We start from the raw sequence: 27,775 nt of genomic DNA on the forward strand, positions 1-27,775 counted from the left end.
CAACTAATAAGCCACTGGCCCAACCTTTTTTAAAACCTCAAAAGGACCCACATATTGAGAAGACTAATTTTTAGCCCGAATCAAGCATCCAACAACAGTTAACGGAGAAACATTGAGAAACACGTGATCTCCAACCTCAAAAAACAAGTCTTTATGACAATTATCAGCATAACTTTTTTATTTGCTTTGCACTGTGAGAAGCTTTTTCTTGGATCAATTTGATTTTCTTTCTGGTCTCCTCTACCACATTTGGTCCCATCAGTGTCCTCTCATTCAAGTCATACTAATAGAGAGGAGATCTACATCATCTACCATATAGTGCCTCATACGGAGTCATTTGAATATTGGTGTAATAACTTTTATTGTAAGCAAATACCACTAGATGCAAATGCTTATCCCAGCTTCTTTAAAGCTCTAAGGCACACAATCTCTTCATATCCTCTAATGTTTAGATCGTCTGCTCAGTCTGTCTATTAGTCTATGGATGATAGGACGTATTGAACTTTAGATCCATGCTTATAGCCTTTTGTATAGCCTGCCATAAATTTGATGTAAATCGAGAATCGCAATCTAAAACAATATCCCTTAATACCCTGTGTAGTCATACAATCTCTTTGATGTAGATTTTGGCATACTTTTCAATCGTATAGGTAGTCTTGACTAGTAAGAAGTGTGCCAACTTGGTTAAACAATCTACGATCACCTAGATAGAGTTAAAACTAGCCTAGGTTCTCAGCAATTAGATACAAAATCCATTGAAATATTGTCCTATTTTCATTTAAAAATATTTAGAGTTTGTAACAACCTCGATAGCTTTTGGTGCTCTATGTTAACTTTTTGATAAGTTAAACACTTACTAACATAGTCTGTGACATTCTTTTTCATACCTACCACCACTGGTGACACTGCATGTCAAGCTACATCTTGGTACCACCAGGGTGAAGGTTGTAGCTACTATGATGCTTCTTATCTAACAATTGCTTCCGAATAGACTCATCGTTAAGAACACACACACCCTATGTTTGAAAACTATATATCCAAAATCATTAAATCAATAGTCCAATGTCTCACAATTCTCAATTTCTTGACTTATCTTTAGCAAAATTGGATCTTTAAGCTGAGCATCCTATATCTCTTTCTAAAATTCATTAGAAATAATTGTAGTCTTAAGACCATTTAAGGAGAACTCAATCATACTTAGAGAAGTCTCAACTAAAGACTTCATTAATCTATGCTCCTAAACCATAGATAGGCTACATGTAAAGTCTTGCGACTAAGAACATCCGCTACCATATTTGTTTTCCCTAGATGATACTTAAATTTAAAATTATAATCTTTAAAAAATTCCATCTAACGTCTCTATCTCATGTTCAGCTCTTTTTAATCCACTAGGTACTTGAGACTTTTATGGTTGCTCAAGACCTTGAACTCTGTTCTATAAAGATGATGACGCCAGATCTTGAACACAAAGACCACCGCAACCAACTCTAGATTATGTGTTAGATAATTCTCCTCATACGGCTTAAGCTGTCGAGATGCATATGCCACTGCTCTCTCATCTTGAATCAAAACACAACCAAGACCCTTATTAGAAGTATCGGTATACACGTCATAAGGCTTCTTAGGATCTAGAATCACCAATACTAGAACTGTCGTCAACTTTTCTTTCAACTTAAGAAAGGTTGTCTGGCACTTATCATCCTACATAATTGGCCTATCTTTCCTTATCAGCCTAGTCGAAGGCATCAAAATTTGGGAAAAATCCCTAATAAAACATCAGTAGTAACTTGCTAACCCTAAGAAACTACGGATCTCCATAATTAATATCAGTCTCTCCCATTACAAGACTTCTTCAACCTTATATAAATCAACCATAATACCATCTACCGGCATGATATGTCTTAAGATCTAATATCTCTCATCCAAAATTCACATTTATTAAGCTTGGCATATAGCTTATGATCTCGCAAAAACCTTAAGACAATCCTCAATTATCTGGTATGCTGCTCTTAATTTTTAGAGTATATCAGTATGTTGTCAATAAAAATCACTACAAATTGATTTAAGAAAGGCTAAATGATATAGTTCATATAATTCATGAAAACCACATGCACATTAGTTAACATGAATGGCATAACCAAGAACTCATAATAGCCATATCGAGTCCTGAAAGCTATCTTTGCCACATCCTTCTCACAAACCCTCAACTGGTGGTACCTTGAATGAAGGTCAATTTTAGAGAAAACTGTGGTATTAAGACAGTGGGTACTTGTTTTTTTCATCATAACCTTATTCAACTACCTATAATCAATACAAAATCTCAAACTACTATCCTTCTTCTTCATAAATAAGATAAGCGATCCTTAATCAGAAACACTACATCTAAATAAATTCCTTGTCTAGTAGCTTCTCAAGCTACTTCTTCAACTCAACCAACTCTAAAGGAGCCATTTTATAGGGAGCCTCTGAAATTAGCTGCATCCCTGACACCAAGTCAATCAAGAATTCAACCTCACGCTCTAAAGATAATCTTGACACATTCTCTGAAAACACCTCTAGGAACTCTCTAACAACATCAATCTCATCCACTTTACCTGCCTTAGATCCCTGGGTAGCAAGTACTACCACATAAGCTTGACAACCCTGCTCAATCAACTTCTCAGTTTGTAAAGAAGAAAGAAAACAAGAATGACTATGGTATTATGATAGAACATATTTGTTACCCACTTTTATTTGTCAATTAGAACCTTTTTATTAATGATTTATCACCTCAAAGTGCACACATTACATTAGATTTGAAATTTTGCCTAAGTTTCTAGGTTTAGTGCACTAGAGGTATTTTGATCCAAAAAATAAACTTTTGAGAAAATGTACAAGAAAAATTGACAAAGTAAATTTTATGTCCAGTTGATAAGTGGTGAAATTATAATTTAAAATTTATTTTATTTTGGGAGTAATTAAATAAAAAGTTAATACTTTCTAAAGTGTCTTAGTTTGACCTAGTTTTTGGTTTATTTTTATGTGAAAATTCTTATATAATTTTGTGGAACCTAAAACTTGGTTAATTTAATAAATTCTCCCTTTAATTATGAATTTAATTTTGGATATTAATTATATTTTCTTATATCACATGCTATTTAATTGAATTATGTGATTTATGTGATATAGGTGGCATGTGACTTATGCATCAATTAGGCAATTGAGGTCAACACTCCTTGAGGTCAATGGCCGATCATTTGTACGTAAATTATGATATTTTGAGGGATTAAATTAGCTTAAATGATGTGGATGACACATGAAAAATTAGGAACACATTAGAATTATCTACAAACTAATAGGAGGGTGCCATCTTGTAAGTGTAACAAGGTTCTCATTTTTTTATTTTCTTTTCCCATTTTTAATTAAGTATTCATCTAAAGTGAAACACTAGGAGCACACCATTTTGAGTCCCAAATGAGATTCATTCACCCATTCACTGATCTTTCACATTTTCTCTCTCTTGTTCATCTTGTTCTACATTTTTCTCTTCTTTCTCTCTACACATACAGCCACGTCCAGCCATCTTTTCTTCACTTTTCACCATCAAATCCACTCAATTCTTCCACCATTCTCTTCTCCTCCCATGGCCAACCTTACCCAAGCAATTAGAAGGAGATTTGAAGCTCAATCCATCAAGAAGCATGAAGCATGTGCCACGGCCTAGTTGTGTTCATGGAGGAAGCAAAGTGCTCTTGATGTTTTTTAGTTAGAGTCTCCATGGAATCCTAGGAGAGAGTTGATGGAAGAGGAGTTTTGAAGTCTTCGCTTGGTTAAGCTCAACTATTTCTTCATCTTGTTTCAATTCCATTAGAATACTATGACTATTGTTGATTGTAGTTCAATTTGACTTTAGTTACATGGTTGTTTGTAATTTGTAATTTTGAAACAAGATTGTTGAGTTGAATTTCATGAGCTATGTGCTGCTGGAATTTCGTCCACTCTATGAATTTGCATGGTAATATATGATTTCAATGGGTAAATGTCTTGTATTAGCCTAGCATGTAATTGTGTGGTGAATACTTGATGAGTTGCTTGAGTTTTCATAGTTTTGAACTTAGGTACAACTTTGGGCAGTGGCATTTGGGAATGAATTTTAGCTAAACACTTGGTTAATTTTAGAGCTAAGCTAGTAAGGTTACCTAGGGGGCTTGTAATAGCACTTAGGAAATTGAATTAGTAAAGCTAGGATACTTGAGATAGTTGTCTTAAGTAAATGCATTTTTTTAGCTAAGGAAGAGGAGTTAAGTGAGCTACCATGTTTGATTAGAAATTAGGATTCTTCCATTAGCAATACCTTAGGGTTCCTACTTAAATTGGGAAGCTACTTCATTTATAATTAGGTTTAGTTTGCTAGTTTAATTCACTAGATAATTAGGTTAGCAATTAGTTAATCAACTTCAAACTTTAGGTGATTTATTTCACTAGATAACTTTAAATTAGACTTAAAATCATTCCTCGAAAGATGACCTAGGGTTGGCCCTATATTGCATTAAGGTTAGTTTTAGTTTAAGTTTGAAGGCAAGTGACTAAATCCTATCAAATTCCTCAATCACCTTTGGCATTTTTGCCAAAGTCATAGTCTTAACCACACAATCCAAGACATCACCATAAGCTGTTAGCTAGTTCATACTAATGATCAAATCAATACTTTACATAAGCAATGTGATCACATTCACCCAAGTTGACTGCCTATTAAAAGTCATCTTAGTCCCACACACCACACTGGATTGACTGATGAAACTAGAAGTAAAGGAAACTTCTATATCATAGGGCAATTGCTCAACAGGCATACCTATTCTATCTAAGCACTCAGCAAAAATAAAAGAATGCTCCATGCTACAATCAAACAAAGCTTTTAAATTAAGGCCATAGATAAAAACTGTACTAGTAATCATATTTGATGACTTCCTAGCCTCCTCTTGAGATATCGTATACACTTTACTAGGAATCACATTCCTTCAATTTGAGCTCTCATGCAAATCAAGGCAGACACATATTAAATGGCCCAACTTTCCATACTTGAAGTCAGCAAGCAACGATCGAAATGAACCCTTCCACATTTATCACAAGGTGACCTCATTTTGGTTAGAATTGGAGCTTGACTAGCTGTAAAGAAAGTGCTAAAGCATTCCCAGAGAAACAAAAAACCCTAAACCTCATATTACCACCCTAATTACCTTGAGATCTTGAACCCCTATTTAAATTTTAATTACCAAAAGCAAAAGAAGACTCGACTCTAAAGGAGCCACCAGAAGAAAAACTAGAGCTAAAACCTACTCTCATAGCTACACCACTAATAAGAGTTAACCCAGAAGAAAACTAGCCTCTTGTATCCCTTCTTTGGCTACTCTACATGTCTTGGCCTCGATGAGCAACAATCCTTAGATGATTGCACATCTCATCATATATCACCTTGCCCAATAAAGATAGCTACTGGTGGTACTCTTGCCTCATCTTTTTTGATAACCTTTTCGCTTTCCACTTACTATCATTAGAAGTATTTAGATATGTGAGAAGTTAGACAACTGATTGAATTTCCTTATAAAGGTCTCCTTGTCTAAGTCCCCTTGCTAAAATGCATGAAACTCTACCTCTTTCTCATCTTTGAAAGCTAGTAGGAAGTAAAAATCATAAAACCTTTCCTTGAATTAGGCCCAAGCTAGAGATCTACCATCTGTGGGCTTAACAGAAGTATACTCGGAATATAATTGTTTATAGTATTATCGTTAGTATCAATGGGATTGAATATTAATACCCATCAAATGCTTGGAAGATTATTTGATAAATGATTTTAGAATTTTACTCATTTGTCAGGGCATTAAGGGCAACATAAGAATAAAAGTCAAAAGTTTAGAGAAACAATCTCTAGAATTCTTGAAAAATTCTCAGGTGAGTGAGTAGCATTTTGAATAAGTTATAGAAAAATGTTTAAGAAATTCCTTTATTTAAGTTTAATATTGTTCCATGCATGCTCGATTTTAATTAGGGGGACTGAGTTCAGAACGCTGGATGTTAACAACAGTTTTGTTAGCTCTTAGCATGCTATGATACACATAGCTAGCAGGGTGCTTGTTAGAGCTACAAGCCCCATGCAAAGGCTAACACACATGGATTAGAGGGATGGTAATTTGTGAGTATTGTACTCACGATTGTTTTCGTGGGTCTGGTGCCTGTGCTTGATTTATAGCTTCTGCCACGCTTGTTTTGTGACTTTTAGCTACGCTTGATTGGTTACTTACTCTCATAGATTGTATGTCTATGCTTGATTGGTTTTACTCTCATGGATTGTGTGTCCACGCTTGTTATTCATTCTAAAAAGCACTCCTATATGAGATTTAAAACTTATCATTTTATTTTTGCTTCTTTAAAGGAATTTTTTTAATTGCATCATTATTTGAAATCTTTATATATATATATATATATATTTAATAGAAAATTTTTGATAAACTTATCTTGTTTCAATGTTGTTTTTGGTTTCATGGTTATACTATTGAGCAAACTCGTCATTTGTTATTAATTAAAGTAAGTCTCATTATTCTCTTCTTTTGTTTAAACCAAATTTATTAGTTACTACTTATCACGTTTTATTTTTAATTATTTATAACTCATAATCTCGATTGGAACACTGCTCACCAAAAAATTCTTTGATCTCAAATATTGTATATGACCTTATCTACTAATCTTTGAGGGGCAGTATTGCTTTTGGGACAATGGAAGCACGTTCTAGTTATTTTGATGTAAATATATTGTTTTATGTAATTGTAAGTTAGTGCTTCACATATATCATAGTTAGGTCATAGGTTTATTGTCTAGTATATAATCTATTAGTATGGAGCTAGTCTCCCTTGCTGGATTGGCTGATAGGTTTTGCTATTATAGAAATTTTGAGAGGTCCAAATTATAAGGGAGACTCTGCTAAAATTTCTACAAAATATTAAGATTTTATGAACTTCATGATTATATATATAAACCAACTATCAATATTTTAGCTTAAATCTCTAGTTAATCAAGGCTCATAGAATATGAGTTTATCTCATATTTCACGCCAGTCATACTCTTAGTATTGGGGTATGACAGTAATAGGATTGTTGCATTGAAAAAAATTCATAGAATCAATATGAAAATCTATCTCTGCCTAAAAGTTTTTACAATGAAGTGAAGATGTTGACTGAAATCTGACATCATAACATTATAAAGCTTTATGCCTTTTGTAACATCCTGAATTTTTAATCCTGCATTAATGACTAATTAGTGGATGAAATAGTGATTTAATGTGAGATTAGGATTCTTTATAGTGAAGTGTTATTTTGACCTATTGGGATGTTATATGAACAAATATGAGTAGAAAAGTGGAGTCCCAAAGTAGAGCGTGTGAGCATAATGAGGATTTCCCCCACTGTGCTAAGTGCCGTAGTAGGGGATGGATGCGCCACAGCACATGGAGCAAAAATTAGATTAATAGGGACGTGTCTGCTCATGGAAACAAAAAGGGAGAACATAAGAGAGGAGCTCAGATGTGTAGAAGAGCAAGGGATGTGCTAGGGCAAGCATAATCAAGAGCAAGGATAATGTTTTTGACTTGTTACTTATTGAGTAAGTCATGTACTGCCTTAACGTCTGATTCTACATTATTTTCTTAGTTTTAACTAGTGAGAAACTGAATTTAGGAGCTTTAAAGAGTTGATTTCTTACTCTATAGTAATAGAAAGGTTCTTTAGAACTAAACTAGTACTTTGTGACTGGTTTAAATTGAAACGATAAAACTTTGAAGCTATAGGCAAGATTTTCCTTAATTTAGAGAGAGTAGTGAGAGCAATTGGCTAGAAAATATTAAAACTTAAAATGAGGGGTAATTAGTGGTAGTATGTGTAATCAAGTATGAAATGTGGATTTGAAAGCAGTTAGGTGCTTAAATGTAATAATTGGCACTTCTTGTCAATAGAGAAATTGACTTTGAATGACAATTTTTATGTAGATTTTAGTGTGTGATGAATAAATCAGTGGAAAGAGATTCGAGTAAGGAAGTAACATGGGTAAACCTTTATATCGACCAGAAGAGTTGAGGTAACCATATAGCTTATTATGTTTATTAACTATCATAACTATATATAAGTAAATACCAAATGAGAAAAACTTATTGTTTTATGAGTTTTATGCATGATTTGACATTGTAAATAATTTTAGCATGAAAATTAATTTGTGAAAAGTTATTAGTTTCAATTGATACATATATATTATGTATAAAAGTGTTATGTGAAAATGTGAATGAGAGTAGTAATAATTGTGAAAGAGCATGATCATAGAGAGTGGGAGTTCAGTCAGGATATGTAGGGATGTGTGTGTGTGGGGAGATATGTGAGTAAAAAATTCATATGGTCAGGCTGACACAATGAAACATTTGGTGCAGCATTATATGGGCTATTACCATAAGTAATTTAGTACAACATACTATAAGACTATTACCATGGGACATCCGGACAGTCTGGCAACTCCCTAGTGCCCGTTAAGATGCGATTACGAGTCAATGATGCCTCCATCACAAGTGTGTAAAGAGGGAAACCATAGTCTATAGGTGGGTTAGATTACCTTTGGTCAGGTGTTTTTACTACCGAAAGTGTGCTCGAGTCAGCAAATGGCTGAGTCAGGAGAGCCTATAGTTTTATGTCAGGGAGCTTTGGAGGATCGATGGATAAATGATCATGCTAAAGTGTAAAAGTTTTTGAAAAAGTGATTTATATGTAAAAACAATGTTTTAGCTATTATATACTATATATAGATGCTACATTATGGTTTTTGTAACTTTGGCATGGTTATTTGTGGTAATAGACATTTAATGAACTATGTTAGTTACTGAGATTTTTATCTCACTCATGGTTAATTACATTTTTCAAGTTTCAGTATTAGTGGGTTAAAGGAAAAGGACATAAGCTGAGTTGACATCTCTCACCTAAGCCTTTGTAAGAATTGGTGTAATGGCTCTGTAAATTGTTAGTAAAGACTGTGCATAAGTTGCCTTAGGATTTAAGTATGTGCATATTGTGGTAAATGTGGTTTTTGATTGGTTTTGAGCTCCCTAGCCCATTGTATATATGTGTGAATGGTGAAATGACTAGATGGGCTAGTGGATGAGTGTATATAGGTGTGAATATGAGATGTTTGAAGTGAATGTATAGTGATTTGGCCATGTATGAGAATATAGAAGGAAAATTGAGATTTGGCCCACAAGTGTGAAATGGGAAGTTTATAGGTCAAATATGTGTAAGTGTGTTATATTGTGCATATGTGTGGTCAATCAGGTGTGTATTGTCCATTTGGACGTGGTCAAGGCCTAAAAAGTGGCTAATGACAATTGGTTTTGAATTGAGACACTTAAGTGACAAAATTTTGACAGAAAATGGTCAAAATGCACTTGGGTGTTCAATTTTTGATAGAAATATCGAATTAAGATGAAACTAATGTCATTAGTTAGATTTTGAAATAAGTTTCATGTGAGCACTTGAACCATCCCAATCAGACATCTTATGTGAAAATGGCACGCATCTAAATTTCATATTAGAAATTGCCATTTGACAGCAAAGTCAGATGTGTGTGCCACAGTGTATGAACCCGTATGCCGCAGCACATGACATAAAGTGAGCGATTATGGCCTCTGTGCCATATGCCACGTCGCATGTGGCATGAGTCGTGGCGCATAGTGTCAAATTTCACTTATTTTTCTTATTTTGCACATGTTTTTTTTTATCCTTGATGCACATTGTATTATTGCTTTTGTTGTGTGTAACATTTTGTAATTTAAGCAATTTATGAAATTATTTCTGGAGATCTTTTATTGGGATCCCATTATTTTTAAAGCTTTCTAAACAAATTATTTTAATTTGATTAATATTATTTGTAGTTGAGCATATGGTAATGTCAGTGAAGGCATTACAGATTTTTTTTACACAACAAAATGTATGTTTCTCATATATTAATAGATGGAAAGAAGAAGCCTCTTATATGTATTAAATCAAGAAGGTAAAGCTAAAGAGATGGATTGGGGTAAAAAGGTAAATACCATTAAAAGAATAGTAAATGCTTTGTTCTACTTGCATCATGCTTGCACTTCTCCTATTATCCATCATGATATAACAAGTAGTAATGTGTTGTTAAACTCAAAGATGGATGCTTTTGTCTTTAACTTTGGAATAGCTAGAAACTTTGATCCCAATTCATCCAATCAAACTCTTCTAATGGGTACTTATGGTTATATTGCTCCAAGTTTGTTTGTTTCCCTTACTATCCTCTTATCATGTTGTGTTACACTTTATCTAAGTGATTTTTGATTTACTAATTGCAAAGCTTGCATACACCTTAGTTGTGATAGAAAAATGTGATATTTATGGTACTGGAGTGGTGGCATTAGAAACAATCATTAGAAGGCATCCTGCAGGTTTAATACAATCTTTGACAGATATATCTAACAAAAGCATTTTTCTAAGAGATGTCATAGATTCACATCTCCCACTTTCCTTACAAAGAGATGCTCAAGATTTGATTCTCTGTGTCACAATAGCACTAGCATGCTTGCATCCCTCATCAAAATCTCGACCATGAATGAAGCAAGTGATTCACAAGCTTTCTTTTTCCAACCTTGTGTTAACTATTCCATTCAATGACATCTCACTCTAGTATTTGATTAATGAAGATGTACATATATTCTAGCAAAAGTCTAGAAGAAGTTTGATATATGATTTATTTCTTTGGATTGATATATATATATATATATATTTGTTTGATTGTATCCAAAAGCTTTAATTTCTTGTGTACATTTTTTGGCTATAGGCTAGGACAAATATTGTTTTGTAAACAAAATTAGGACATCTAAATAAATTTAGAAGAAATATTTGCAAAGCAATCAAAATTTAATTTATTATAGCCCATAAAAGGGCTAAAAGAATCAAAACAAAATTCATAAGATTGTATGACTTTTTAATAAAAGTCTTAAAAGTGTAATCAATAAAATTATTAAATAACAATATTTCTATAAAAATTAATGGAAACATTAGGAACAATTATAAGTTATTAAAAAAACATTTTTTTTGTTTACAAAAGCCAAAAAGACCACAACATCTTCTAGTGGTTTTGGTTATTGTACATTTCTCTATTTTTTTGTTTTCTAATTTGGGTAGTTCATTGTAGAACATTAATGGAAGCACATGATTATTATTGATTCTGGGAAAAAAAGGGTTTGAAGTATATTGTAATTGGGAGCAATTAGTAGAGAATAAAATTTGAGGTAACTTATTTTCCCAAGTGTCTTGAATGTTGATGTTAAATTAAATTGGTACCATTTTTTCCCTTTATTTTTATGTTAGTTTTGTATAAGTTGAATAGGTGACTATTTTGTATTTTAATTTGTAGGATGCACCTTAGGGCTACATTCTAGTTCGGTTAGTACAGTAAGTTATCTTGTGGTCTTCTAGCCCATTTTCCATGTTTTTCAATGTGTGAAAGAAAGATCATTGTTAATGGCATATGTAAGAAGAGTGACATCGAGATCCTCTCACTACTAAAAAATAAGTTATATATAACATCTTGTATTCAACGATTATAAGAAAAAATGTTGAATAAGAAAAGGTGGGATTTTAAAAAGCTAATATTCAGCTGTTAAAAATATAACCATTGAATAAATAAATATACATTCAATAGTTAAATATACAAACTGTTAAGTAAATCCTTTAGAAAAGCGCTTGATGACATCATTGGATTATTTAACGGTTCCTTAAATAGAACCGTTGAATAAACCTTTATAGTATTTAATAGTTTCTATTATGGAACTGTTGAATAAACATAGATTCAACAGTTCTTTAATAGAACCATTGAATAAGATCTTTTAAATGGTCTGTTCATCTTCATGAAGCTGTTACTCTTCAAACACTCAAAACTTCATTTCTTTTCTCTGTAAAACTAAATACCCATTGTTAAAACTCCTTCCCCAAGCACCAAGTAGACATTTTCGGCCAAACCCTACCTTATTCTATTATTGGAATGCCGTCGCTTGCCTCCGTTGCCATTTTTGTCCATTTGCTGTATGGTGTGCAAACACATAAGTCCTCTCTTACTCCTTCTTCTTCCTCTTCCACTCTCTCTTCCTAATTTCATCTTCCTCTTCCACTTTAGTAGCTAGGTTCGTGGTTCATCTCCCTTCAACCATGGTTCCTTATATCGTGGATTACATTGGCAAATGCAAAAAACGTTAGTTTTTTTTAAGAAATTGTATAAAATTTGAGTAGTTTATTTGAATATAGATTGAATGGGTTATGATTATTTAAAGTGGGGATGATTTCATATACAATCTGCTTGAATTTTGGTTGAACAAAAATTCTCTGTCTGCTACCAATTTTGAAATTTGAATCATGAAATTGTTAAATGTGATTGATTGAGTGATTTTTAATATGAGTTTTTTGTTATTTTAATGTTCAATTTGTCAAAATATGGTAGTAAGCCTGGAAAATGCTCAATTTTATATTGTTATGTTGTCAAATTTTTTTTTTTGAAAAAATATAGTCTTGTAAATATGACTATTGTTAAAGTTGTTTTATGGTCCGGAGGGAGTTTAATTATACTTCTATTTTATTTCTTGAAATAGTTTAAAATTTTGTAGATTAAAATAGTATGAAGAAAGGGCATAATGCTTGGGGAAACTTATTTGAAATCATTATGCTGCAAATTTTTTTAATTTTAATTTTGCCCTTGAAAAGAACAAATATAAGCATAGTTGAAGTAATTAAACTCATGACTCACTAAATACTTTCCAATCTTTCTTAAATAAAGGCATTATGGATAAGGAGTGGATGTCTACAAACCACCTATCTAAAGAATATTAGAATGGGGTGGTAGAATTTGTTAAGTTTGTAGTAAATAATGCAAAAAAACCATGAACGAATTGTCTGTACTTGTTCAAGTTGTGGTAATGTGAAGTTAGTTTCTTTTGAAACATGTGAACTCTACTTGTTTGAGTATGGAATTGATCAAAGTTATAAGTGTTGGGTAAAGTATAAAGAGACACCTAAAGATGTAAATAATAGTAGTTGAGGGTATATGAAAAGTTGTTCATCATCACCATCTTTTGACACAAATGCATATAAGGCTGATTGTCTTAAAGAATTGGTTGATGCGATGGAAGAGGAACTCGAGAATTTTCTAAAGAAGTCAGAAACATTGAAAACTAATATAGAGACACCTTTGTATGAGGGTTGTACTAAGTTCACTTTATTATTTGCTATGTTGGAATTGTACAACTTGAAAGCAATTAGTAGGTAGAGTGATACAAGTTTTTCAAGCTTATTCTCTCTAATCAAACTAATACTACCGAAGAATAACAAGCTTTTGAGTCGACTGTATGATGTAAATAAAGTGTTACACATTGTTGGCCTGAGCTATAAAAAGATACATGCTTGCCCTAATGATTGCATTTTGTATATGAATGAATATGAAGAGCTTAGCCCTTGTCCTAAGTGTGAGACATCACATTATAAGCAAAATAGGAAGAGTCTGAAGAAGGCAATATGGTATTTTCCTATTATTTCAAGATTTAGGAGTTTGTATAGCATACGTTAAGAGGTAAAGAATTTAACATGGCATGTAAATGGAAGGATTAAAGATGACAAGATTCAGCATCTAGCTAATTCTCCTAAATGGATAAGGTTTGATTAAAAGTATCATGAGTTTGAAAAAGAAAATAGGAACCTACGCCTCACATTATCTAATGATGGGAAGAACCCGCATGGGATGCAGAGTAATACCTATAGAATATGGCCTATGAAGATGGTCATTTATAACCTTCCTCCTTGGCTTTGCATGAAGCAGAAGTATATGATATTATCCTTGCTAATATCGAGGCCCAAGTAACCAAGGAATGACATAGATGTTAACTTAGAACCATTGATTGAAGACTTGAAGTTGTTGTGGGCGATAGGTGTGGAGTTATATGATGCCTACAGAGAAGAGATATTCAATTTGAGAGTCATGCTTTTTAGTATAATAAATAACTTTCTGCATATGGTAATCTATCATGGTATAGTATTAAAGGACAACTTGGATACCTTATTTGTGAAGAAGGAACATGCTCAATGAGATTGCAGCATGGTATAAATAACGTATACCTTGGAAATCACAGATGGTTGGGTGAAAAACATCAATATCATCGGTGAAAAAGTCTTTTAATGTAAAAATAGAAGAAGAGAGGCCACCAAGGCAATTGGCTAGTGAAGAATATTTCAAAAGGTAAAAGACCTTGATATTGAATTTGAAAAACCATTCGTGAAGCATGTTGGAACAAGCGAGTGGAAGAAAAGATCAATTTTCTTTGACTTACCATATAAGAAGACCTTGAATGTGCGACACTTCCTTGATTTGATGCATATTGAGAAAAATATGTGCGATAGTCTTAGTGGAACGTTGCTTCATATTCCAGGAAAGGTAAAGGATAGCAACAATGCAAGGTGAGACATGGTTGAAATGGGCATAAAAGCAGAATTGGCACCAGAGGAGAAGGGAACTCTCACATTTCTTCAAGAAGTAGCTCACACACTATCTAGAAAAGAAAATAAAATTTTATGTCAGTTTCTTGCTACAATCAAGGTTCCAAATGGCTACTCTTTAAATGTTAGAAACCTTGTCTCAATGAAAGACTTAAAGTTATAGGGTTTAAAGACTCATAATTGCCATGTTTTAATGAAGAATTTTATTCCGATGGCTATGCATACTATTTTACCTGACGATGTGTGAGCTACAATCACAAAGCTATGTTACTTATTTAGGTGTCTCTGTAGTAAAATAATTAATCCTGACAAGTTACTGAAGTTGCAAAGCTGAATTGTGCAAACATTATGTGAGTTAGAGACATTTTTCCCTCTTACATTTTTTGATATCATGGTCCATCTGACTGTTCACTTTGTTAAAGAGGTGTAATTATGTGGCCTTGCTTATTTGAGGTGGATGTACCTCTTTAAGCATAATATGAAAGTATTGAAAGGGTATGTGAAAAGTCAAAGTTGACCAGAAGGTTGCATTATTGAATGATATATTAGTAAAGAGGCTATTTACTTCTGCAGTCAATACTTAAAGAATTCAAGGGATGTTGATGATGAAGCTATAGAACAAACAACAAGAAGAAAAGTTGTCATTATCTCAAGTGACCGATGGGAAAAAGTATGCCTTTTTATGCTGTGCAACTCTGCAGAGACTGATGAGTATGCAAAGATTCATAAGGTAGATTTGAAAAGGTAGCACCATCATCGTTTAGAGAGTTGGATCATTAAACTGTATAATAAACAATTCATTCCCTAGTTGAAAGAGCATATCGAAGGGAAGTACAATGCCAATCCTGATTCAGTTCATGATAGATTAAGATGGTTGGCACAAGGTCCGAACAAACATATCTTGTCTTACATGAGCTATACTAGTAATGGGTACAAGTTCTACATGAAGGAGCATGATGATCGAAGCACGATGTAAAATAGTGGTGTATCTACCATAGGTGATAGCATACACATTTCCAATGCGAAAGATAAAAAAACCCATTTATGCAAAAATGCATTACTTCAGGGTAATTGAGTACATTTGGGAGTTAGATTACATCTCTTTTCGAGTTCCAATCTTCAATTGCAAGTTGGTTGAATTTAAGAATGGGGTAAATGTTGATGACTTTAGGTTGATTAGGGTGAATCTGAATAAGGGTTCACAGAGGGTCCTTTCATTTTTCCTTCCCAAGCCAAACAAGTTTTTTATGTCCATAATCCAGCTAATAAGAAATGGTCTATTGTTTTATAGAGTAACAAGGAAGTTAAAGAAATGAAAGATGCAGAAAATAAGCAAAGTTGAAGAATGATGAGGTTGAAGTTGATCCATTTTATGGGACATCATCTGAAAATAATGACGGTGTAAACAGTATTGGAAATGATGCTTTCTACATAAGATGTGATCATAATGAGGGAATTTAGATTTCTAAGAGGGGGAAATCAATTCAACAAAAGAAGAAGAAGGCTATTAAAGTGAAGAAGAAATTAATTAAAAAAGTAATTTAAACAAGAAAAAGAACAAGATAAACAGGTAGTTATGTTATTTTTGACTTATTAAAGAAAGTGCACATTATTATTTTTTTGACTTGTTTTTTGACTTATTCTTTTTTAATTTATTTAATCTTGATTATTATTGCTTTCATAGATAAATTGGCTATTGAGCATGATCATCCCAACTCTGGCTCTAGATCTAGTAGTCGAAGTAGGCAAAATGATGACCCAACTAAGAAGAAGGCTGACCTTAATAGGTAGGAAGAACAATTGAAGAGGGAGTTGGTTATGATAGAGGAAGTTACTAAAGAAAGAAATGAAGGAAAAAGTTTATTGTCCATTGGAACAATAAGAATCAAGTAGTTGACAGTCATAACTTCATTAGTTATATTGGCATAGTAGCAAAGTCCTTAGTGCCTATTACTTTGAAATCTTGGAAGAATGCAACTCCCGTAATGAGGGATACAGTGTGGAGAACTTTAACAGTAAGATACTATCCCTTTGCTTATTTTTTAAAATGTTTTGCAGTCATTTGTTTAAATTGACATGTTTGTCTTACGGTTAGGATTTGAGATCAAGGAGAGGTGCAAAAAGTTTGTTCTACAAAAAACTGGGATAGCCCTATAAGTTCTTTTAGAAGTTTTATTACCCGTAAATTCGTGGTGAACCCTGACATAGAGGGTATCAAAAATACAGTTCCTTCCCTCATTTCGACAGATTGTAAGTGAGGATGAATGGAAAGCTTTTATTAACTCACGCCATAATCCAGAGTTCAAGGTAATATTAATGTCATTTTATTTGTGTATTGTTGCTTTTGTTGTCACCTCCTTTTTATATTGATTGACTTGTCATGTTTTGTGTTTATTCAAAGGCATTAAGTACCAAAAATAGAGTTGGTGAAGAAGAATGAATATACCTATAAGGCTGGATGTAAGGGATATGTGGGCATTGAAAAGGGCTTGATTGAGAAAGAGCAAGTATTAGAGGATTCTATATCCCGTGGTAGGATTTAGGCTGAGGCTCAAAAAAATAAAGAAGGCAATATTGACAACCCAAAAACAAAAGCGATTTTCGAAACAATAGTAAGTATTAATGATATACTGATATAATGTTATTAATTTTTACTTATTCACTTTACCTTTTTTGCTTCACAGGACACTTTGACTCAAGAGGCATTAGCAGGCACTCAAACTATTGATGAGGATATATTGGAGAAGGCGTTAGGGAATACTGATTGTCCTGGTCGTGTTTGGGGCATTAGCTTTGGAGTTACAAGAAAAAGATTACTTTAGAGATGGGTTCAAGTGCAATAAAAAGGCTTCTTCTTCTATTAAGGTTGAAGAGTTTAGGCAAGAGCTAGTGTAACAGAAGCAACATATACTAGCACAATCGCAATAGATTCAAGAACAATCTAGACTCATAGATATGCTATTGAACCAACATAGGTTAGGGCTTCCACTGGGTGATGGTAGCCCTAGTATGAATAATAGTTACACAGTCCCATCTCAGCTCCTACCTGAGGTATTATTATTCATTTTACTATAGTCTTACATATAATACTACTTTTATTATTCATATTACATAAATTTTTTCTTTATTTTAATTTATCTAGGGCAAGGCTGACATTGATTGTTTGGCAGAAGATAGACATGTGGTTACACTGGGGTACATGTACAATGTTGTTGGGCAAGTGATACTTTATAATGAACACACACCTGAAGGGACAGCGAAAGTCTCTGTAGACAGCTAAGGATCTTAATTATAATCTACCTTACTTTACTCCGGATGTAAGGACTATAGTAAATGTATCGCTCAACTTTGTTGCATGACCGGTTTATCTCCTTTGTATTTCAGCACCATCTCAAAAGGTATATTTGTTAAACTCATAATTGAAAATTAACTTCTTTTGCATATTTTTGTAGTTGATATCTTATTATATTATATGTTAGAAAAACTAGCCTGTTGATAAGTCAGTAGGAAAGAAAGCATTTGAGGCCATGAAAGTTTTCACTACTAAGCAAAAGAGGAAAAATGATAAGAAGAGCTATGAAAAATCCAAGGAGTCTATCACATTTCCCCAGAAGACACTAGTTCCCATTTACCTAAAGACCCTCAACCTCAAGCCTCAAGCCTTTAAGCATCAAGTCCTACCCAATAAAAATCAACAGTTGCTTAAGACTTATGCCAAGATGCAAGAAGGAGTGTTGCTCCCTTTCCCTACAAACATACATGTTGATCCACAGTCTATTGACCAAGTCAACAATGAGGTGTTAAATGATTTATTAAACTATGCAGAGGCTACCACTACCCTATGTAACTTATATATGAGGTATGTTTTAAAACCTTTCATTAAACATTTAGCTATACACACACGCTCACACACTTTAATCATCTATTTTCTATTTATTTTGACATTTAAGAAACCTCTACACTACCATACTTACCAAAAGAGATATAGCACAGAGGATTATATTTGTCAATCCTCACATAGTCTCTCCTTATGACCAATACATAATGAGCCTTAAATAAGGACTAGAAATATTTCAGAAGCTTTCAAAGTACTTCTAGCAACGTGGTGCCAATAAGAACACAATATTCATAGTGCCTTTTTGTGAAGGGTAAGTTACTTTACGATGCTTCACTTTAATTTATTCAAAATTTAATTATTTATACGACACTTCCTAATTGTAATTTGTGTCATAAGGGATACTAGATGTTACTTGTGATCAATCTAACTTTAGGGAGGGTGTGGTACCTTAACTCTCTTCATAATGGCCATCCCTTTAACAGACCGCATATTGTGAAAATGATTAATCAGTAAGTTGATTAATTTGTTGTGTATATGTATGTAATTTGTTCTTTTTGTATGAATGTTTCTCATATCAAGTTTTCTATTTCACGTTAAGGCCATGGTCATGTACCATATTGATGCTGATCAACAATTTCGACAACTACTAAAGGGCAGTGGTCAGTTTGATACAATAGCATCATGGACAATTGTCAAGGTATATGTATTTATAATTAATTATGCTAGCAACATCACTATAGGTCATGCCATATTATTAATTAACTGTTTAATTTTTTTATCCATTATATGATTGTAGTGCCTAGAGCAAGCAAACAAAGTCAAGGATTGTGGGTACATTGTCATGAAATTCATAGAGGACATAGTCCAATATGTTCCAACTGAAATTCTTCCAAATGGTGTAATATATATTGTCTTCCTATTCATTAATATTATATTAGTTTTTATTAATAAACATGATTTTAATTTTTTATTGTTGTTGTTGTTGTTGCATACAATATTATGAGGACGCATACTGTGACATGTATACTCATGCTTAAATGGAAGAAGTCCTTGAAGATTTAGCACATGATATTTTTGAAGCATGGTTTTGTTTTAACAGTCAGCAATAGTGATAGTTAGGAAACTAAGGCAAATTTTAGGATTTGGAGCTTTATGTTTTAGCCATTGATTGGTTTAATTTAAGCACTTCAAGTTATATAGAAGTTTTTAATAGGAATTCATTGTATATTTATGTATATACATGACTATTATTGGCTAGAATTTATTTCTGGGTACTGGAATATCATTTTATAATTTACAATGTAGGGGGGTTACTAGAAATACAGCCTGCCTATTTCAAAAAATTAGGTCATAATATTCAATGTTTTTGAGAAAAACCATTAAATATGATGACCAATAATACATGAAAACTATTCAATGGTTGTCACAGAACCGCTGAATGTTTACACATATTCAATGATTATAAGTAAAAAACCATTAAATAATAACAAACTATTCAATGGTTTTTAATCTAGAACTATTGAATATTATCTCTCAAAAATTCTTATTTCCAAATTGCAAAAATTTATTCAACAGTTTTGGACTAAAAATCATTGAATAAATTGATAATATTTAACGGTTGAAAATCGTTGAACAAAAGGTCCTAGAATATTTAGTGCTAGATTACTCAACAGTCATAACCATTAAATATTAAGAAAATAACCATTTTATATTTACTTTTTTATAGTAGTATCCACCACCATATAAATAAGTGGTAGTGTATGACTTGACTTACCCAATGGAAGATTCATTCTTGGGGGAATGGCATTAAGGGCCCTAAATATCAAGAATTTTGTAGATAAGGCCTAATATATTCTGAAATTATTCTGAGGGCTTAAAGGCCTCATTTACAATTATGTTTTTTGGTGAAAAGACTAATTTATCCTTCCCATGACCAGCTTCTTCTCACTACTACAAAAATGACTTTTATAACGGTTAAAAATGACTTTTTACAGTTGTTAAATAGGTGATGTTGTTACAGGGGATTTAGAAAGTCTAACTTTCTACATCAGTTATACGACTGCTGTAAAAAAATACATATTTTACATCGGCTAACCATAATCGATGTAGAAAATGGATCAACGATTAAAAAATTAAAAACTGAAGCACTTTTTACAGTGGTTGTGTTGGCGGGGGGGATTGGTGTGGGGACAGGGGGCTATGGGGAAGGGGATGGGGTCGAGGGGGACGGGGGGCAAGGGGGAGGGGGTGAGGAAGAGGGTCAAGGGAGAGAAGGAAAGAGTGTTCTGAAGGCGTAAAGAAGAGGAAATGAGGGAGGAGACGTGTGGAGTTGAAAAGAAAAAAAAAATTGAACCACTTTCTACAGCGGGTCACTATTCACCCACTGTAGAAAGTGGTTTTCTACAGCAGGTGAGAGGCACCCACTGTAGAAAATGAGCCCGCTATAGAAACATGATTTTCTACAGTGGGTGGCACCCACCCACTGTAGAAAACACAATTTTCTACAGCAGGTAGCTTTCACCCGCTGTAGAAAATCATGTTTCTACAGCAGTTACACAGCACCTGCTGTAGAAAATTAAGATTTCTACAGCGGATGACTCTCACCCGCTGCAGAAACTCTATTTTCTACAGCATATGCATAGACACCCATTGTAGAAAGTATTTTTAATAGTGGTTGCCTTTTCACCCGGTGTAAAAACTATAATACGCATTGCCAAAATTACAAAAATGCCATCGTCTTAACTTTCTACATCGTTTGCCTTTCAACCGATGTAGAAAGTACCCCTTAAATTTCATATTTTGTACTAGTGTCTTCCTCCGTTCGTCCTTCTCTCTCTTCCTCTTTCAACACTGATACAATAACCAAATTCATTTTCCTTCCCATTATGCTTTCCATTCCCTCTCTTCTTCTTCCTCCTTCTTCCTTCTTTCTCTCATTTGAAGCTTTTTCATTCAATAGGTATAAGTGGGCAATTCACTTTTATCTAGATGTATATGGGGAAGACGATCAGGCGTTCGCCCGATTACATTCCTCTCACGCCAACCAACTTCTTGAAACAATTTGCCATAGTGTGGAAAGAATGGATCAAGTGCTGCATCTACCATATCAGTTTTATCTAATCATAATGTACGTGTTCACGTTCATTTAATGAAAACAAGTTGTTATTTCTGGACTTTTGTTGTTTTTGATACATATTTTCTTACAACTGATATAAATGTTCTGGTGTAGATGTTGTTTATAAAATTTATGTTGTTATTTATGGAGTTTACATTGTGCAAACTTTGCAATTAACTTGTGTGGATATTTATATGTATCATATCAACAAACCTTGTATTATAAATATATGGACATTGTGTTGTTAGCAAATGGATACTTTATATACGGACCTTTAGTTCTTCATTAACTTGAGAAACTTTTTGTTAAGCCTAGCCAACTGATAAACTGGACACACAAGGACTTTCAGTTGAGAATATATGAACCTTCAGTTGTGCATCGAGGATATTATATTGTGTTGTACATTATTTGCTTACATCTGCATTTTATCAAGCCTAGCCTACTGATAAAGTAGAATCTTATGGACTTTTAGTTGAGAATAAATGAACCTTATATTGTGCATAATGGATATTGTGTTATGCATTGTTTGCCTATTTGTGCATTTTGTTAAGCCTAGCCTACTGATAAAGCAGAATCATATGGACTTTTAGTTGAGAATATATGAACCTTAAGTTGTGCATAGAGGATATTATGTTGTGCATTGTTTGCTTACATCTGTATTTTATCAAGCCTAACCTACTGATAAAGTAGAATCTTATGGACTTTTAGTTGAGAATAAATGAACCTTATATTGTGCATAATGGATATTGTGTTATGTATTGTTTGCCTATTTGTGCATTTTGTTAAGCCTAGCTTACTGATAAAGTAGAATCGTATGAAATTTTAGTTGAGAATATATAAACCTTAAGTTATGCATAGAGGATATTGTGTTGTGCATTGTTTGCTTACTTCTGCATTTTGTCAAGCCTAGCCTATTGATAAAGTAGAATCTTATGGACTTTTAGTTGAGAATAAATGAACCTTATATTGTGCATAATGGATATTGTTATGTATTGTTTGCCTATTTGTGCATTTTTTTAAGCCTAGCCTACTGATAAAGTAGAATCATATGGACTTTTAGTTGAGAATATATGAACCTTATGTTGTGCATAGTGGATATTGTGTTGTACATTATTTGCTTACTTGTGCATTTTGCCAAGCCCAGCTTACTGATAAAGTAGAATATTATGGACTTTTAGTTGAGAATAAATGAACATTATATTGTGCATAGTGAATATTGTATCATGCATTATTTGCCTAACTTCAGTATTTTGTTAAGCCTAGCAGAATGATAAATTGAAATCACATGGACTTTCAGGTGAAAATATATCACAAACTTTTTTTTCTTACAGCTGTCTTTAACTAGCTGTCCTCTCGGGAGGCCACGAACAAAGAGGATAAAGTCTTTTAAGATAGGAAGATTTATCATTGTTCAAGATTTGGGAAGGTTGGACACAGTCGTAAGATATACAAGAATCCTAACCCAACATGAGAAGTGGTTACATTATACTTCTTTGGTGTACACAAGCAACTATAATTATGTATATGAAAGCATTTCCAAATAATATATTTTGAGTAAGTGGGAATCACAAATATTTTTTGTTTGTATATGTAGAAGCAACTGTAAGATATTTTAGATATAGTGGCTAACTTTTTGTATATATCAGATTTGAAATATTGTATCAAATTTCATATGGGTACTTGTTTTAGTACCTAGGCTAATACCAACATGAAATTATTCATATATAATGTAATTGTCCTTCTTAATATTGGAAATGCATAGACTTTTTATTGAGCATGCGTGGATATCATCTTATGTATAGTGGATGTTGTGTCGTGCATGGTCTGCCTAACATCATTTTGTTATAGCCTAAGCTAGTGAAATATTGAAAATGTATGAATTTTTTGCTCAACACACGTGGACATCGTATTATGCATAGTAGATATTGTGTCGTGCATGGTCTGCCTAGTCATTTTTGCTAAAGCTAAGGCTAGTGAAATACTTGAATGCATGGATTTTCTGTTGAAATACGTGGACATTATCTTGTGCATAGTGGATGTTATATCGTGCATGGTCTATTTCGTTATTTTGAGAGTTCACGTGGGTTCTGAATTTAAATCAAACAAAGGGCAAAATCGTAATTTTGGTCTCAAGAAAATTGGCAATAAAGGCCTTAACCTGTAGAGAAATATTAGATTCATTTAGGCCCAAATTGCAATAAACTCTATTTTAAGGCCCTTAATGTCATTCCCCCTTTATTCTTTCACGATTAAATATTTTATTTTTCTTTTAAATTGATCTTCTTGTTGTTAGATTTACAGTCTTTCTTCCCACTCACTTGCCTGAAAGGGAATGGCAAGCAAATTTAGTGCCTTTTAAGCTTGGATTTGGACCCAACAAACTAAAATACCCATTAAAATAAGGATTAAAGGTTATTCTTACCCTTAAAGTATACACGAAAGTGCATAAATAGCCTTAAACTTCGCTTGGGGTCACTTTTATCACACCTTAAAAATAAAGTGTAACTAGCATAGGATATGTGTATAAAATCTATGTCCTATAAGCCTTAATTCAAGAAACTTATAATTTAATACATTGAACTCATTAATAATAAGATTAGGAATTCTTACCATGTTTTTCAATGCACAAAAAGAATTACATACTCTTTCAAAAATTCTACAACACCTCTCAAAAATATCTACAACAACAAATTTATAACAATTTAGCTACAAGAAGCTCCACTCCTTAACAACAAATAATCAAAGTATGCAATAGGTCAAAATTCCATCTACAATCAAATGAAACCACATGAAGTAGACTATAAAATAATACTTATGCTCACATTGGATCAAGTTGATAGCTGTCCAAAGAAATTTTTCTACTTTAGTTTAGCGATAAAGCTCCCAATAATCAACAGATGATATAGATCCAACTATGATCTGAGGCCAAATATTTTTCAATGAATAACATCTCAAAATAAAATTTTGAAATGATAAAAGAAAGTAAATATAAATAGAATGAGGATAAATCTAACTAAAATATTCAGTTTAAAAAGTAGTAATGTATAACTCAGACCAAATATTTTCATTTAATCCAAAAACATCCTCATATGATAACAAGACAACCTTCAAATTTCACTTTATAAATGCAACTCTCTTGCTACAAAGAAATTCATTCATGAAATCTAATAAGATTCATTTTCTTAAAAAAAAATTAATTTCAAATTATCCTTTAATAAGACTTTATCAGAACAAATAACAAGTGTGGACACATAATCTACAAGGATAAATAACAAACAAGCATGAACACATAATTCATAAGGGTAAGCAACCAATCAAGCATGACTATAAGCCACGAAACAGTACGGCAAGAGCCATAAAATAAGTATGAGTACAATACTCACAAATATCATCCCTTCGTTCCACGTGTATTGTCCTGTGCATGAGGCTAACACCTCCTACAAACACCCTACTAACTAGGTGTATCACGGCATACCAAGGGCTAACGAAACTACTGTTAGCAACCAGCATTCTGATTCGATCCTACACTTTAAATCAAGCATGCATGGGACATAATAATAAATCACTCCATAAATAGTAAAATCAACATTGTCAATACATTAAATAATGGTAGATACTAAATTGTAAAGCATGTCTAACTCTTCTTATAAAACTTAGTATAACAGAAACATTTTTATTCATGATAGTTGATAACAAAATTTAAACTATAATGGTATAAATAGTCATGGATATACTTAAACATTATTGTGAAGAAAATATACTTACTAATATACTTAAACATTATTCACTTACCTGTCAAGCTCCCAAAACTAAAGGATTTCAACCACTACTACAAAATAGCATATAAGAGTGCCTCTTTTGGAGCGCTTATGTAGAAAGTGCTTCGAAATATATGTGTGGAACGTTTTCAAAGTACTTTCTATATAAGCACTCCTAAACAATAATCTTATGGGAGCACTTGTTTATAAACGCACTCCCGTAGGTCTTTAAAAAAAACTAAAAAAAAAAAGTCAAACTAAGGGAGCGCTTAATTATAAAGCGCTTCGAAAGGTGTCAAAAAAAATTTACTTATGAGAGCGCTTTCTTGAAAGTACTATGAAATGTGCCTGCAATTTTTTTTTTTTTTGCAAAAATGGACCCATAAGAGTACTTTATTGAAGTGCTCTAGTATTGTGAACATACAGAATACTTATCCAGAAAGAGCTCCTATAGGTTTTAATTAAAAAATAATTTTAAAAAAAATGGACCTATACTGGTTTTGTGAACATACAGGAGTACTTATCTAAAAAGTGCTCCTATAGGTCTTGATTAAAATAATTAAAAAATTTCCAGCTTTACTTATCAGTCTCATGAGCCCCCACCCCTTTTTTTAGCTATTTCTTCGAACCTTGCCCCTAAATGCCTCTTTCTCGCTGTCGACTAGAAGATTGAAGTCCACAACCGTTGTGTGTCAATCTGTTGCTATCTCACCTTGCGTCAATCTTTGTGATCTACTATGTTTGTTTGCTTTAGATTTCATCCTCTCCATGCTGCTGAAGTTATTTTTTAAACATGACATCATCGCTAAAGTTATCACGCATAGTTCTGCCCTTCATTATCTTATACAGGTAGTAGTGTCAACTCTCTTCCAGTGTATTATTGAGTTCTGTCAAGCTTGTATTGATGTAGATTTATGCATTACCCGTGTTGTTCTTCCTCTTCTCTCCCCGTTGCTCTTCGATTTGCCATTACTGTTTTAAGGTTTATTTTTTGCTTAGTTTCTATGGATGTTCTTTTATTTTTTCTACAGATTTGGAGCTAGATTTAAAGGTTTTTCACTTTTTTCTTGAGTTACGTAGACTTTATATTAGATACTTGACTTTTCAAATGGGACTATCCATTTTTTTTATATGGATTTTTATTGCAAGTGACACTATTAAAAAGTACCAATTGAAGATGGGAGAGAGGAAAATGCCAATCACTTGAAGACTCATGCACATTCTTCACATGTGTTTCTTTTTTTTTTTTAAATTCATAGTTATTTTATTTTAGTGGGTCTTGTTTGCTTAATCCTTTTGCTAGGGATACAAGTTGTAAATTTGACTAATGTTTCCTTATACTTGCAATATAGAGATACAAAGAGAGAATATGGAGGAATATATAAAAATGTTTGTTGTTGCTCTTAATCATTTTATAGTAAATTTTAGAATATTATATATAAATTTATGTAACATGTAGTATTGTTAAAAAATATTTTTCAAAAAGAATTAAGGCTACAGGAGCGCTTTTATGTAGAAGTACTCTAATTTGTGGACCTACTGGAGCACTTCTACATAAAAGTGCTCCTATAGACCTTCCTAAAGTGGTTCTTTAGGATATGCCAATGGGAGGAAGCGCGCCCGTAAAACTACCCTTATGGGAGAGCTTTTGAAAGCACTCTTGTACGTACGGCAGCACTAGCTATGAGACCGCTTTAGAAGTGTTCCTGTTGGCAAAAAATAAGCGCTCCGAAATGTGTTTTTTGTAGTACTAAACTTTTCAACACTTATCAAGGCCCTCTTCTTCTACACACCCTGTAAGAATAGTACACATGAAACTTCAATTAACTTCCTATGATTATATAAACTCCTTTTCACAACTAACACAACCCCAACCATTACAACCATTCAAAACTCTAAAAGCACCAGAATTCATATCTTAAGGTTTTCCAAACATCATCATTATCACCAATTTGTCTTATAACACATTACTTATAACTAACTATTTAAATGAGATATGATTTTCTTTTAAGCCTTATGTTAAACACCTCAGTGCATAATTTCCAAACCATCCAACAATTTATTAACAACCCTATAATTCATGATAATTCAATTAGTTACATATGAACTTCATAATCAAACATGATAAGTTCATGGATCAATAACACCAACTAGACATACTTATCACAAGAGTTAGTGAAATCCTAGAAAATACATATTCTAACAAAACTCCTTACAGGAATTTACTTGAACACCTTGCAAACATCAAATCTAAACTAATATCAAGGTTCAACTCTTCAATTTCATCCCAACAATTTTCCAAAATTTTCCAATATCAATACTCAAATTAACCTAGCTTAAAGAAAATGAAACTCATATTTAACTTCCTCAAGTGGTAACAATCCCACATGCGTATAAAATATTAATAAAAACATACACTTCAAAGTTAGTTCCAGTTCCTTAAATTTAAATCTACCCTCCCAATCAAGCACATATGGTAACAGCATGAATAAAATTGCAACTT

The 27,775-nt window shown here is 33.0% G+C and overlaps 1 pseudogene; it reads right to left on the reverse strand.

Moving 5' to 3' along the window:
* Positions 1 to 2,415: 2,415 nt before the first annotated feature.
* Positions 2,416 to 27,775, reverse strand: part of LOC129319539 (glucan endo-1,3-beta-glucosidase, basic isoform-like) — a 49,472-nt pseudogene continuing 24,112 nt past the window's right edge.

Source organism: Prosopis cineraria, unplaced genomic scaffold (assembly GCF_029017545.1).
Source record: "Prosopis cineraria cultivar Desert tree isolate PC_DT_omini unplaced genomic scaffold, ASM2901754v1 PC9, whole genome shotgun sequence".
NCBI lineage: Eukaryota > Viridiplantae > Streptophyta > Magnoliopsida > Fabales > Fabaceae > Prosopis > Prosopis cineraria.